This window comes from Apodemus sylvaticus, chromosome 13, assembly GCF_947179515.1.
Source record: "Apodemus sylvaticus chromosome 13, mApoSyl1.1, whole genome shotgun sequence".
Lineage (NCBI taxonomy): Eukaryota > Metazoa > Chordata > Mammalia > Rodentia > Muridae > Apodemus > Apodemus sylvaticus.
Window position 1 is genome coordinate 31,492,179 of NC_067484.1, and position 16,295 is coordinate 31,508,473.

Here is a 16,295-nt window from a genome sequence, read left to right on the forward strand (position 1 = left end):
TCAAAGTAACTTTGTTGTTTATTTCGTTTTGTCTGTACCACAGAAATCACAGTGGAGCGGCAAACAGAGAGGAGCCTCGTCTACTAGTGCCAAAGTGGGCTTCCAGAAACATCTTTTTATTTTACTTTTTTTAACTTATTCACTCGCCACCCTTCTTCCACAAAAGGCACGGAGCCTAGCCTACTCTGTTAAAGGAAAGTCGGGCACTGTGAGAGACTGAGGGATAGCCTCGAAGTCAGAGCTTTATCTAGGCTTCCTCCCACAGTCTGTCTCCTGCCCGCCGGGAGGATTTTATAGGTGTTTGTGGAGGATTTTGTAGGATTCACAAAGCCTGCCTTGGAGTTAACACTTGGAGTATTTCACACTTGTGGTTAAACCCTTCTTGAGAGTTAATTTCCTGACACACTGTGACCCACTCGAGGCCACTGACCCTGCCATTTCCCTTCTACCTTCATCTAAATGTTTCAGTCACGTTTCTTTCTTTCTTTCCTTTTTTCATGCTGCCTTAATGTAAAACCCCACGCTCGTCAGTCAAACAAACGCAAAACCAACGCGACACAGGTCAGAGAGGAGCTCTGGGTTTGATAGGTGCAGAAGCTCACCGGATTAAATTTTATCCTCGGGAAGTGTGTGAGGACCCGAGAGGAGCTCAGATCCGTGCCCGAGCTGCAGATAGGAACCAGCAATTCAGAGCTGACTGAGGGGGAGAAAGAAAGCTAAAGAACAGAGGGCCCCCATTGGCAAAAAAATAACTGGGTGCAAAATAAAAGGTGAAGTGGATGTGGAAACTGGAGATCTAAAGAGGAGAACTAGGGAGAAGATACTCAAAGTCGACTCTGTCCATGCATGACCTTTACAGACTCAATGCAAGAACACACCTCTCAGGTTCTCTGATCCCAGACTACTGTTCCTTGGACTTAGTGATGGGTTCGAAATCTTCCAGGTCACAGAAAGTAGCTTAGTCTGCATCAAATTCTAGATCTTCAATCAGCAAGTTTGGCACTTTTTCTTTTTTTTTTTAAGATATATTTTTGTTGTTTGCATATGAGTGTCTTGCCTTGATATATGTATGTATACATCATGCATGCCTGGTGCTCTCAGAGACCAGAAGAGGATGTTGGGTCCCCCAGTAACTTGAGTTACGAATGACCGTAAACTGTCATGATACACTGGAGAATCAAATCTAGGTCCATTGTAAGAGCAGAAAGTGTTCTCAGCACTTAGCTGAACCGTCTCCCAGCCTCAGGGTGCTATTTTTTAATAGCACAGGGGAACTGACTCACAACTTGAAGAGTTTGCCAGTCCCTTGCTTTGAAGTTCCTGAGTATATTGGACTTCCACCAGGGGAGGGCAGTTATATGTAGGTATGTATCCACATACGTTTGTACGATGTACTAACACCTAGACCTACAAATCAGTGGTGTGGAAGGATCATTTATTGACGTGGACAAATGTATAAGAGGAACATCAGTGTTCATCTGGATTTACTTGGTCACTCCCGTAACCATGCATTTAGCATCCAGCAGAAACTGGGATGTTAACAATATGGAGGTAAACACAACCTGGCCCAGCCTACCCTCGTGGAGCCTAGTGTCCTGTGCACAGGTAAGACCTTCGCCCCCAGACACACTGATTTCTGATACTGTGCACAGTGACTGTGGACAATATCAGAGTGAATGGTCACTGTACTGAAGACTTCAAGTGGCACCAAGTTGGATGCTTCCAAAACCCAAGCCCTGTAGTCTCAGGTACCATAGCCTCCCTCCTCTACTGGCAAAGCAGTTTCTAACGAGTTAATGAGCAGCCTGAGCATGGAGGGCCAAGAGCAGCAGGAGGTGAGGGCAGCGGGCGGGGCTGGTAATCTCCACACATTAGCAGATGCTCCAGCAGGAGGCCAGGGAAGCTATTTGCCAGTTGGTTGCAGCCTCTGAAAGAGTGGCAGAGAGGTCAGTCCCTGTGGCCTCCATCAGTTCAGTGACCATATTTTCAATGATAGTCACAATAAAACCTGGGACACATAATCATCTATCAATGGGGGACTTTTTTTGCAAATTAATTTGATAAAATAACTTACACAGATATTAACTTGAACTTAATTATACAACTGTTCAATTGGTGGAGTTAGAAAACCTTCATGTGAGGACAGAGCTCCAGGAGAGCCAGAACTGAATATCTCAGTCTTATAGTTTGAGATGGAGATAAAGAATCTCAGTTTAATAGAGAGTCCCATGAGCAGTGTAGGAAGCTTCAGATTTCTCCAGGTCCTCAACAACACTTGTAATTTTTCTCTTTTATTTGATGTGTGTGTGTGTGTGTGTGTGTTATGTGTTATATGTGTGTGTTCTTGTGTGTGGGTACATGTGTGCATGGAGGTGCACATACATATGTGTATGCATGTTTGTGGAGTGTAGAGGTTCACTTGCACTCCACCTTATTTTTGATACAGGGTCTCTCACTGAGCCTGGATCCTGTCAGTTCAGGTAAACTGGCATCACAGTCTCTGGGGTTGTAGATGCTCTCAGGACCACACCTAGTGTGTCTTGGGTATTAGTGATCCAAACTCAGACCCTCACAACACCGACTGAACCTTCTTCTCACCCCTCCTTTCCTTTTCAAATACTGCTTTTATTTTGTGTGATATGGGGGATCAAACCAAGGATCTTGTACGCGTTAGATAAGCCCGCCCCCAGTGAGCTTCATCTCTGCCATTTCCTTATTAGAGAGCACTTTAACTATCCTGTGTCCTTCGGAGATCTTATGATCCAAGACCCAATACAGCCAGTCTGCATGGGAGCTAAGCTCATGAATTAATAGAAAGCTCTCGGGAGCTGCTGAAGCACTTGACACATCTGTTAGAGAAGAGATGCCCACTGGATTCACCTGGACCTGTGTCCTCCGATGCAGCTTTGAAGGCTGCCACGGGTCCCCCAGACCCACACTCCTTGTTCTTGCTCCCAAAGGTCAATCTTCCTCAGCTTCTTGTGTTCCCACTTCAGGACCCTTTCTGTCCCTTTTCTGAGACACTTGTCCCTTTACCCTTACTTGTCCATCTGTCCCTCAAATCGGGCAACAACCACAGAAAGGGCTTCTCAGAGATGTCTACTGAAGGGCCAGATCCCCTCCTGCACCAGTGTCCCACTGCTCTGGCTGAGCTATGACCCGTTTCTCAGGTTTTGTTTACTTGCTTCTTTGGCACGTAGCGCTTTCATACAAGGAAATTTCCTTAAAGTTGTTGTACTGGCTGGTTTTGTGTGTCAACTTGACACAGGCTGGAGTTATCACAGAGAAAGGAGCTTCAGTTGGGGAAGTGCCTCCATGAGATCCAGCTGTGGGGCATTTTCTCAATTAGTGATCAAGGGGGGAGGGCCCTTTGTGGGTGGTACCACCTCTGGCCTGGTAGTCTTGGGTTCTATAAGAGAGCAGGCTGAGCAAGCCAGGGGAAGCAAGCCAGTAAGGAACATCCCTCCATGGCCTCTGCATCAGCTCCTGCTTCCTGACCTGCTTGAGTTCCAGTCCTGACCTCCTTTGGTGATAAACAGCAATTTGGAACTGTAAGCTGAATAAACCCTTTCCTCCCCAGCTTGCTTCTTGGTGATGATGTTTCTGCAGGAATAGAAACCCTGACTAAGACAGTTGTTGACATCTTGATTGTGTTGGGGTTCATGTTATAACATCCCACAAGCCAGCCATAAAGCCCGAAAGATTAGGAAGTGTCACCCACGTTTGCCCGGGAGTTGGAGACACTCCTATCAGAATTCTCTTGTCCCCAAATGGGAGGAAAGGATGCTACAACTAAGACCCCAAGAAGGGTCTGGGCAGATGGGCCTGCTGTTTGGCCATGATTCACTTCCCTTAGCTCAGATCCTTGTCATTCAGACTCTATTCTACAGGGCCATCCCTGGTTTATCAAACCTATGCATAGAACTGGCTAGTTCACCCTGGCCTTTGGATCTTTAATCTCAGTATCCCTGTGGTGTGTAAAGCAGTGATCAAATACATATGTCATGTTTTCTTCCTGTTGACCTGTCTACTGATTCTTCATGATGGACAGGAAAGGCAGCATGCCCCTGCCCCGGCACTCCTCTCCAAACGTCTGCCTCTCCTAGCTGCCAGGTAAAGGATAGACAGTTCTTGTCTACACTCCTCATGACTGTATCCCCAAGGCCCAACACAGTACTAGAAGTTGTTCATAAAGGGCACAATGAATGCCTAATGAATGAATGAAAGAATGAGGTCATTACAGTGACAGGTTGTCTTCTGGAAACCCTGTGTTTAGGTATAGCCACGAGTATCTGAAATTTAATTCAGAAGCTACAAGTTATGATCAGAATTACATACATGGAGTACCATGGGACTCCTGGACTGGTCACACAGTCATCAGATGAACCAGTGCTGGAGAGCCCAGCCTCCCGATCAGATCTGTTTGTTGTCTGTGTTCCAGAGTTTACTTTCTGCCCTAGTGTTTTAAGTCTGTTTACAAGCACTCAAAGAACAAGATTAACCTCCCCTCCCCTCTGCCATTCCCTTTCCCTGTGTAAATACAGCACAGCCTTTCAAAGGCAGAGAGAGGCAGGGCACACAGGCTTTCCCTCACCCTGTCTCTGAGGATCATGTGTCTTCTCATCCGTGTGTTTTCAATAAGCAAGAACGTCTTTTCCATTTTCCACTCTGAAGTTGTTTGCTTAAATTCCTTTAAGTTCTTTTATTTGACATTTCTTTAGTTATTGTGTGAGCAAACATGTATAGCATACTGTGCCTGTGGAGGCCAGAAGTCAGTTCTCTCTCCAGAGTGTGAGTCTCAGACTCAGGTTTGGCAGTAAGCGCTTTCACTGCTGAGCCATCTGGCCAAGCCATCATTTTAACTTTTTGCCTTTAGGCCAATGACTGTGTGTATGTCTGGACTTTCTTTGAATCCCTGCTTCTCATTCAGTAATCCTATTGGGCTTTGACTTCCCAGAATGCTTTGAGCTTTGCTCTACCAGGCATGTTCCCTTTCACCTTTCCTACTAGCCATTCCATAGTCCTCATTCCTGCCTTAGCCAACTTTCTGTCTCCATAACAAACACATGAGGTAATTAACTTATCAAAAGGAAAGGCATGCTTTCCCTCATAGTTGTAGGCGTCTCAGGACACTAACAGTTGTGCCTCTTGCTTTGGGTTTGAGGAGGCACATCATGGTGGGAGCATCATGGATGGCACAGGATGCTATAATGGAGGAGAGAAGCAGAGGTTCAAAGAAAGGCTAGGGAGATGGCTTAGCAGTTAAGAGTGCTTACCGCTCTCTGCAGTGCAGCAGAGAACTGGAGTCTTGTCCTTAGCACCCACATCAGGAGTCCCACAACAGCCTGTAACTCAAGTTCCAGGGGATCTAATGCCTTCCTCGGGCCTCAGTGGGAGCCATGTGCACATACCCAAATACATGCAGAGAAATACAAATAAGTATATATTTGAAATTCTTTGTGAGAGGAAGAGAGAGTAGAGTGCCCCTTCAAACTCAAGCACATGATATCATTAACTAAAAGACCACCCACTAGGCCCTCGCTCTGAAGTTCCCAACACCTCCCAATAGTGGGATAAAGCATTTGAGAACACTCTGAGGACATAGGGGAAGTGTTCAACTCCGAGTCTCGGGGTTCCTTTTGGTTTTTTCTCTTCACCTATGTTGGTATCTGCTTGGCTCATTCCACCTTTACCAACCTAGCCTAAAAGTCTCACACCACTTCACCTTAAAAGCCAGATCAGCTTGGGCTAATGAAGACTCAAATAGACAATACTCCTTCTGTCTTCTCCCAAGTCCCTTGGGCCACCTCTTCTCAGGTGGTAAACAAGGTGCCCCTTGGAGGATACCAGGTTGTAGGTCAGTAGGTCAGAGAATGTGCTGGAGGAAAAAAAAAACAAAAAAACAAAAAACAAAACAGATTTAACAAGATGCCAGGCAAAATTCATAACACTTGCCCTGGTTTGAGCTCACTGCGGACTAAGTGGAGCTATGTAAGCCTGGCCTGGCAGCGCAGTGATAATTATCTCCATTCCTTAAATGTTTTTCCTCTGCTGGCTTTTGGGGGCATTTATTCTCTAACACCGAATTACTCAATAGCCGTATAATTGTTGTGTCCATTTCCTCAGCTCTGGTGGGTGGGGAAGCTGGTTATCCTTCCCAGTTCATTAGCCGACCGGCCTTTGCATTCGCAGCCCCACCATTGGGGGGTTGCCTTGGAGACAAAGCTTCCTGTGGGTAATCCAAGATTATCCAGCTCTTTGTCCTGCATGTGACCCATAATTACTTGCTAAATTAGAATGGTTTTCTGGAAATCACAGGCGGAGGTTAATATGTTCTTCCAGAACTGGTCAAGCTAAGATGACACTGAATTCAGAGGGAATTCAAGTCACATGATCCCTGAAGGCGTCTCTTTGAGTAAGAAGATGAACTCTCCCACTAGGAAGCACTGCGCCCCATAAAGGCCCTGTCACTCACACAACCTCCGCCCGCTTTTCGGGTTGTGTTTTAATCTCATGACAATTCCCTATGTCAATATTGAGTAGACTCACTCTGCGGCAAGAGTCTGCATCTATTTGTCTTTATAACTACTTTACACTTCAGTACGTACCTCTCTGGTAACTGCCATTTTCCTCTGCATTCTCACGGTTGTAATTAATGTACCAATTTAGGACAAGCAGGAAAGTAATAGAAAAGATAGAAGGAGAGAACATGTTAGTCAAAAATGTTTGGACACTAACATGTCCTCCCTAAGATTTTATAGTGAAAGGGGGTGTATTTCTAGAACACTCCTAATGAGGCGCCTCTTCGATTCTTTGTAAATAAGTTCCACATCAGTGAATGCAAATATAGAATGAGAACCATAAAGAACATACGTGTAACGTTCTTAGATATTTATCCATTGAAACCGTAAGTGAAGCTACAGAGATTTCTAGAAGGAAGCAGAATAAAAAACTATCCTAAAACTTTCAATGAGTAGTTTTCACCGCTAGAATCTCAAACCTGGAATAGCACAGTGCCTGAAATCTCATAGTTACCCATCTAAAAGGCATTTAAGAAACCCAACTGAATCATACTCAAATAAATGTCACTGGTGATTTGACGATGCAGATTTCTGCTTGATGGATTCCACATCAAGGTCTGCACTGTTGTCACTGTATTTCTCAGTTAGATATCACTTTGAAAATATTTGTGTATCTAGTGTGTTGGGAGCATCCTGAGACCTCATTTTGTTGGGCCATAATAATAATCTACAGAGACACTAGCAGATAAATCACCTTGTCACATTAGCTCACATCTTGAGCATGTCTGTGTGTTGAGCATTGGGAAACTGGCTTTGACTGTGGTATACTGAGGTCAGCCATCACATTGAGTTTCAGAGGGCAGTTTAGTAAGTGGTGGAGTGGTTAGCCAGGAAAGGGGAAATTGTCTTTGGCAGTGTTCTTTTTCACTAGTTAGCCAAGGTGCTGCAGATCAAACCTAGAGCCTTTTGAACTCAAGGCAGGCAATATTAAGTGTTATTAAGATGTTTTTTTGATCAAATAATCTTAGGAAATACTGAGTTAAGGGCATTAAAAAAAACTGTGAGCATGTATGTTTGTATGTGCAACTGCAGGGAGGTGGTGTGTGTGTGTGTGTGTGTGTGTGTGTGTGTGTGAGTGTGTGTGTGTGTGTGTGTGAGAGAGTGTGTGTGAGTGTGTGTGTGAGTGTGTGTGTGTAAGTGTGTGTGTGTGAGTGTGTGTGTGTGTGTGAGTGTGTGTGTGTGTGAGTGTGTGTGTGTGAGTGTGTGTGTGTGTGTGTGTGTGTGTGCCAGTCAAATTTTGGTGTCTTCCTCAATCACTCTCATCTTTATTTATTTAGAATGTGTCTTTCATTGGCTGGAACTTTTTAATTGGCTGGGCAACTGTGTGTGAGTGTGTGTGTGTGTGTGTGTGTGTGTGTGTGTGTGTGTGTGTGTGTGCCAGTCAAATTTTGGTGTCTTCCTCAATCACTCTCATCTTTATTTATTTAGAATGTGTCTTTCATTGGCTGGAACTTTTTAATTGGCTGGGCAACTGGTCAGGGAACCTCCAAGGATTCTGTTTTCATTTCCTTAGTGTTGGGATTCTAGGCATGTGTCTGACCTTTACATGGGCGCTGGGGATCTGAACTCAGGTCCTCATGCTTACACAGCAAGCACTTTCTCAGTGGAGTCATCTCCTCAGTGACAAATTGAAGTGACTTTGTAGACATTTTAACTGGAATTCAGCATTAATGAGCTTCTGCATATATTTAATGCACTTGCAACCAGTGAGCTTGAAGTGGTCTAATTGGGAAAAATAGCTAGACACCCCTTACCTTGCTTTAGTTAATAGATGCAGATACAACTAAATGCCTCCAGCAAGGTATCACCTCCCCCAAAACAGCACCATCAGTGGGGGTCCAAGCTTTCAAATGTCTGAGCATATGGGGACATTTCTGATTCAAACCATCACAATCACTGGGAGCACCGTCAGGGACACACACACACACACACACACACCAATGGTGCCAGGTAGAGATAGAAAAGAAAATTCATCCTGAGTAAGCTAACTCAGACTCTAAGGACGAATATGGTATTTATTCATTTATATGCTGATATTAGCTGTTAAGTGTTTCATAAGCAGGCTACAATTCATATAACCACATTTCTCTCTCTACTTGTCTGTTAATGGCATCTAGGGTGCTTCTAATTTCTAGCTATTATGAAGAAAGCAGCAATGGGCAAGGTTGAGTAAATGCCTCTATAGCAAGATGAAGAGTCCTTTGAGCATATACCCTGGAGTGTTATAGCTGGATCTTGAGGTACACCTATTTTCGTCTTCCTGAGACACTGCCACACTGATTTCCATAGTGACTGTACAAGTCTGCACTCCCACCAGCAGTGGAGGAGTGTTCGCCTTACTCCACATCCTTGCCAGCAGGAGCTGTCACTTGTTTTATTAGTCTTAGCCATTCTGACTGGTGTAAAATGAAACCACAACATAGTTTTTATTTACAGTTCCCTGATGAGAAGGATGTTGAACGTTTGTTTCCCAGCCATTTAAGTTTCCTCTTTTGAAAACTCTGTTTAGCTCTCTACTCTATTTTTTTTTAATTTTTGTTTTTATTTTTTCAAACTGTTGTCCTTATGTTGAAAATAGATTTGGGGGATGGTACAATATATTCTGATTATCATTCCCCCTCCCCTTCCTCCACCCATTTCTTCCCTTCCTTCCCTCCCATCCAGGCTGATCTGCCTTTTCTCTCTCATTAAAAAGACAAACAGGTTGTTTAAATAGGAATAATCCAAGGAATAATAATAAATTAAGTTAAGATAAATAAATAAAAAAAAACATCAGAATATGACAAAGCAACCAACCAAGAAAAATAGCCAAAAGAAAAGCATACGAAACATATACAGATGCAGAGAGACGCCCCTTTACACACTCAGGAATCCTCCCATTAAAAAAAGAAAGAACTGGAAACCATAATATATACAGAAAGAACCCTACAGTAGAAAAAACATACTCACCTTAATTTAGCATCATGAAACAAAGAACCTCCAAAGATGCCACTGAGATTGTTTTGTGTTGACCTACTCTGGGCATGGGGTATACCCTTAACAGTGTTTTGTTTCCCCACTGAGACTTTCTTGGTGGAAACTAATTTTTTCAAGTGTCTATCAGTTGGAGGTATCCTAACCCTTCTGGGTTAGGGCTGGGACATGTATACATCTCTTCTTTCAGCTCTCGGACCCCATCTGGTGCAGACCCCTGCATCCCTGCACATGCCACCCCGTCTTTGAGAAGTCTTATGTGCATTTCTTGGTTTCCTCCATCCCTTCTGGCTCTTACAATTTTTTCACCTCGTTCTGAGCCCCAAGGAGAGGATTTTGATGGAGATATCCCTTTTAGAGCTGAGTCTCTTACTCTCTGCACATTGTTCGGCTGTGGGTCTCATACTTGTTCCCATCTTCTGTAGGAGGAAGCTTCTATAAGATGGTTGAGCAAGGCAGTGATCTATGAGTATAGCAGAATGTCATTAGGAGTCATTTTATTGCTACAGTTCTTTAGCAGAACAGTAGTATTTGGTTTTCTTCCAAGTCCATGGTTTATCTACTCTCAGGTTCTTGCTCACTCACACAGCATTGGATATGGGTTCTACCTCATTGAATGGGTCTAAAAATCAGATATTGGTTGGTTACTCCAACAAGCTATACGCCACTATAGCATCAGCGTATCCTCCAGGCAGATCACTCTTGTAGATGAAAGGGTTTGTGGCTGGGTTGGTGACTACCTTTCTCCTTTGGTGGCATGTAATGTACTAGCAGTACCATGAATTCTATTTTATAGGAGTGAAGGCTCTAGATAGAAACCAGCTTGACCTCTTCATATACAGTTGGACGTATAGGTGTTTTCTTTAGCAGTAGGGCCTTCATTTGTTGAATGGAGATGTCCTATTGGATCTACCTCCCTTTCTGCCCCATTTTTAGCGATTTCATCTAAATACCCTTCACATAGGTATATATTATAGGAAGCCTCAATTCTGTTAGGTTTCCTTACAAATCCTCAAAGGCCCTTAATTTCAGCTGTCCCTCCTCATATTCCCCCTCTCATCTGCCTCCCTATTTGACCCTCCCAATCTATTGACAGCTTCTGGTAGCCTGTCCATTTTCATTATACTAATCTTACTAATCCACTAGCACAGGAGATTTTTCCATCTTCTGGTATCTCCTTCAAATCCTTTCTTCAATGTCTCAAAGTTTGTCTCACACAAGTCTTTGACTTGCTTGGTTAGAGGTATACCAAGATTTATTTATCTATTTACTTACTTATTTATGTATGTACTTATTTATGTATTTACTTATATGTTTATTTATTTATTTTTAAGGATATTGTTTCCCTAATGTCTTTCTCAGTCCCTTTGTCATTTGTCTATTTGAAGGCTACTGATTTTTGTGAGCTAAGCTTGTACCCTGCTGCTTTGTTGAAAGTATTTATCAGCTGTAGAAGCTTCCTGGTGAAGTTTTGGGGGATACTTATGTATACATTCACATGATCTATGAATAAAGATACTTTGTCTTCTTTCCCTCCTATTTGAATATTCTCGATCCCCTTTAGTTTCCCTGTTGCCCCAGCTCAGACTATTGTGCTACATAATTATTATATTGAATAGTCACAGAAAGGGGAGACAACTTTGTTTCCTGCCTGATTTTAGTGGAAATGCCTTGAGTTTCCTTCCGTTTATGTTGATGTTGTGTGAGATTTGTTGTAAATCACTTTTATTATGCTGAGTTGTATCTCTTGTATCCCTAGGTACTCCAATACTTTAATCATGATAGGGTGTTAGATTTTTGTCAAAGGACTTTTCTGCATCTAACAAGATAATCATGTGGTTTTGGTCTTGTTTACAAGGTGGATCCCATTTATTGATTTACATATCATGAAACGTCCTTGCATCTCTAGACTGAAGTACACTTGACTGTAGTGGATGATCTTTTTGACATGTTTTTGGATTCAGTTTGCAAGTGTTCTATTGTGTATTTTTTTAAACTATGTGCATTAGAGAAATTTGTCTGTAATTCTCTTTCTTTATTGAGTCTTTAAATGGTTGTTGCATCGCATGATTATTGCCTAGCAAAATGAATTAAGCTACGCTCCTTCTACTTTCTGGAATAGTTTGAGAAGTATTGATATTAATTCTTCTTTGAAAGTCCGAGAGAATTGTAACATTAAGCTTTTCCTCCTGGCCACTTAGTGACCTTCAATCATGACTCTGAGACCAATTATTTATTAATAAAGCCATAAACCATAAGCCTCAGCTTGCTCTCTTATTTATCAGCCTTTTTATTCTAAGCTGAGTCTAGTTACGTGATTGGTTTCCTCTCCTTGTCTTCTATTTCCCAGAATTCCTTCTCTTCATGCCAAATGTCCCACCTACTATTTCCTGCCTCAGCTCATTGATATTTTTTTTGACAGGTGATGCTTATAAGAGATTCTCTCTACAGATAATTCTGTACTGAAGTCATCTGGACCTGGACTTGTTTTGGTTGGTAGACTTTTAATTACTGCTTCTGTTTCACTAGGGGTTATAGGCCTATTTAATTTGCCTATATGATTTTGATTTAGCTTTGGTAGCTGTTTTATGTTAAGAAAACATTCCACTTCTTTTAGACTCTCCAATTTGGTAGAGTAGATTTTTTTCAAGTATATATAATGATTCTTTAGATTTTCTTAGTGTCTGTTACTATGTTCCTCTTTGTCTCTAATTTTATTAATGTGAATCTTCTCTCTCTTTTATTTTATTTGGCTAAGGGTTTATCCATAGTGTTGGTTTTCTCAAAGAACTAACTCTTCATTTATTTATTCTCTATTATCTTTTGTTCTTGGTGGTGGGTTTTGGTTTGGTTTGGTTTGAGGTTTGGGGGGTTTGGTGGCGGTGGTGGTGCTGGTGGTGCTGGTGGTGGTGGCAGTGGTGGTGGTGCTGGTGGTGGTAGCGGTGGTTTAGGTTTGTTTTTATTCATTTCAGCCATAATTTCAGGCCATCTACTCAGTTTGGGTATGATTTCTTCCTTTTGTTCTAGATCATGCAGACAGATATGGTGTAAAGTTACTAGTATTAGATTCCTCTAATTTTTAATATAAGAACTTAGGGCTAAGAACTTACCTCTTAGAACTACATTCATTGTGTCTTAAAAGTTAGAGTATATTGTATTTTCATTTTCATTCAGTTCTAGATTTTTTATTTCTCTCTTAATTTCTGTCTTGAATCATTTTCATTTATTTTAGTTTTTTCAGTTTCTATGAGTTCTTAAATTTCCTGGATTTTTTTTTCTCTTGTTACTGATATTTACCTTTTATCTGTGTTGGTCAGATAGGATGCAGAGTGTTATTTTAACTTTCTTGTATCTATTGAGACTTGATTGTACCCCAGTATTTGGTAAATTCTGGAGAAAGTTTTATGAACTACTGAGATGATGGTATATTCTTTTGTATTTGGATAATTTTTTCTTTTTTTTTTTTACATTTTAATTTTTTAAGGACTTATTTATTTATTTATTATTTACATGAGTGCCCTGCAGCTGACTTGAGACACACCAGAAAAGTGCTTTGGATCCCATGACTGGCGGTTGCAAGTCACCATGTGGTTGCTGGGACCTCAGGAAGAGCAGTCAATGCTCTTAACCACTGAGCCATCTCTCCAGCCCATGGATAATTTTTTTAATATGCTGGTTCCATTTAATATGCTAGTAGCATTTAATATGCTAGTAACATTCTTTAGCTCCAGTATTTCTCAGTTTAGTTTTTGTTGAGATGACCTACTGGTGAGAGTTAGGTATTGAAATCATCCATTATCTGTAGTGCATGAAAGTCAATATGTGATTTAAGCTATAGTAGTGTTTCTTTTATGAATTTGGGTGCCTTTGTATTTGGTACATAGATGTTTAGATTAAAATAACCTCTTGGTGGATTTTTCCTTTGATGAATATGTAATGTCCTTTCTTGTCTCTTCTGATTAGTTTTTGTTTTAAGTCTATTTTGTCAGATATTATAATGAACACACTGGCTTGCATCTTGGATCCATTTGCTTGGGATATATTTGTCCATCCTTTTGCCCTCAGATAATGTCTATTCCTTGATGGTGAGATGTGTTTCTTAAATGCAGAAAAAGGACGGGTCACATTTTCATATCCATCCTGTTAGTCTGCTTCTTGTGTTATTGAGGAATTGAGACCATTGATGTTGAGAGTTATCAATGAGCAGTGTTTGTAGCTTCCAGTTACTTTGTTGCTATTCTGGGGGAGGGGTGTTCCCTGCCTCTTTTGATTTGCTGGTCTGGAATTATCTATTCCTTAGGTGTGTGTGTGTGTGTGTGTGTGTCTGTGTGTGTGTGTCTGTGTCTGTGTCTGTGTGTGGTTAACCTCTTCAGTTTGAAGTTTTCCTTCTATCACCTTCTATGGGGCTGGATTTGCAGGCTGATAATGCTTAAATTTGGCTTTTATCATGAAATGCTTTTCTCCATCTGTTGTGATTGAGTTTTGTTAGGTAAAGTAGTCTGGCTGCCATCTGTGGTCTCTTAGAGTTTCTAGCCTAGGCTCTTCTGGCTTTTAGAGTCTCCATTGAAAAGTCAATTGTTATTCTAATAGGTATGCCTTTATAAGTTACTTGGTCTTTTCCCCCTTGCAGCTTTTAATATTCTTTATTTGTTCTGTATGTTTAGTGTTTTGATTATTATGTGCCAAGAGTAATTTCTTTTCTGGTCCAGTCTATTTGGTATTCCATATACTTGTTGTATCGAATAGGCAACCCCTTCTTGAGGTTAGGGAATTTTTCTTTTATTACTTGATGAAGATATTTTCTGTGCCTTTGATTGTAGGTTTTGTCTTTTCATAATGTCTCAGATCTCCTGGATGTTTTGTGCCTGGGTGTGTTTAGATTTAACATTTTCTTCAACCAAGGTATCCATTTCTTTGATTTTGATTTCAGTGCCTGAGATTCTCTCTTCCATCTCTCGTATTCTGTTGGTGAGACTTGCCTCTGAGGTTCCTTTTCTAGTTCCTAAATTGTTCATTTCAATTTCTATTTCAGATTGGGTTTTCTTTATTGATTCCATTTCTACTTTCATGTCTTGAACTATTTTCTTCATTTCGTTCCGCTATTTATGATTTTATAGATTTCTTTTATTGATTTATTCGTTTCCTCTTAAAGGAACTCTAACATATTCATAAAGGCTATTTTGAAGTCCTTTATCTGGTGCTTTAACTATGTTGCCTTTCTCAAAGCCTCCTGTAGTAGGGTTGCTGGGATATAATGGAGATAAATTGTCCTTGCTGTTAGTATGTTTTTATGCTGTTTTCTTGGCATGTAGGCATTCTAGCTTGAGTTGACTGTAGTTTTAGGTGCTCATATCTGATCTTATCTTTGCTGGGTGGGTAGTCAGTCCATCTCTTGGTTTCTCTTACCTTTTCTGTTTCTTAGGAGAATGGTGGCTGTGAGTTGCCAGGTGGGAATGCTTCTGCAATCCCACCAGGTATGGCCACTGGGGTTTGAGGTAGAATGGTTTTCTAAATATTGGGTGTTGACAGTAATTGGGTGTTGAAGTGGGGATTGGGGGGTCCAAAGGACAAGGAAAGCAGGATGTTCCATCAGGATATGCTTAGTCCCTTGGTGATAGGTGCAGAGAAGGAGAAAAGGGCCACAGCAGGTGATCTGCTACAGAGCTGGGGATGAGACTAGGAGACTGGGCTTGGAGGAGAGAATGGAGATCTGATGATCACCTAACTGCTTCACTGGAAAGCTTGATCAATGGGTTTCTGGGGAACGTCAGCTGGAATTGGTGGCTAAGACAAAGGGATGATATGATGAGGAAGTACATAGGAGAAGATTGGAGTAATTCACTGGAGATGAGGACAGAAAGGAAGGGGAGGCCACAGCAAGGAATCTGCTGCAGAACTGGGGATGAGACCGGAGAATGGGATTTGGAGGAAGACAGTGAAGGTTTGCAGATAGCCTACCAAATTCCCTCTAATAGGAGGGAACTTATGCCTGGCAGTATAAACCTATGTGAGGCTCATGTGGGTATAGGCCCCATAGGAAAACATATATATGACAGTTTCCTAAGACAGTTTACTTCCTAACTAGATTCTAAATACTTATTTTTTTTCTAAATACTTATTCTCATACACACAGATAAATGTGGCTCTCATCCCTCATCAAAGATGGAGACTATCACCACAGAAATCCATAATGTCAAATGGTCCCTATGGTCACCAAATCCATAATGGTCAAAATGCAAATAAAACCAGACGGTGGGGAACCTAAGAGCGGGATACATCTACAATGCAACCATAACATCCAAGGCTCAGGTGATACTGCAGAAGAGGTGCTGCAAAGTTTGTCTGACACAGAGGACTAGGATGTCTGCTGTGAGATTACAAAGGAGTTGTCTAAACCAGACCTGCATAATGACACCCCCAGGTAGCATTCCAATGCAGGTGGGGGAAACCTCATATGGTCCCAAGCCTGAGAAAGGGAGAGTCATTCTTCTTCAGCATTGAACTGTTTGATAATAATGCAATCCCAAACAGTCAGCCCTAAATAAGTATACATATGAGCAACACTTAGTGGACTCATCAGGGTATATACATACACTTATGCAAATATGTATATATGTATATATGTACATATGTATATGTATATATGTGCATGTATATATGTACATGCGTGCATGTATGTGTATATGTGTATATGTACATACGTGTATACATGTATATATGTATACATGTGTATGTGTGTAT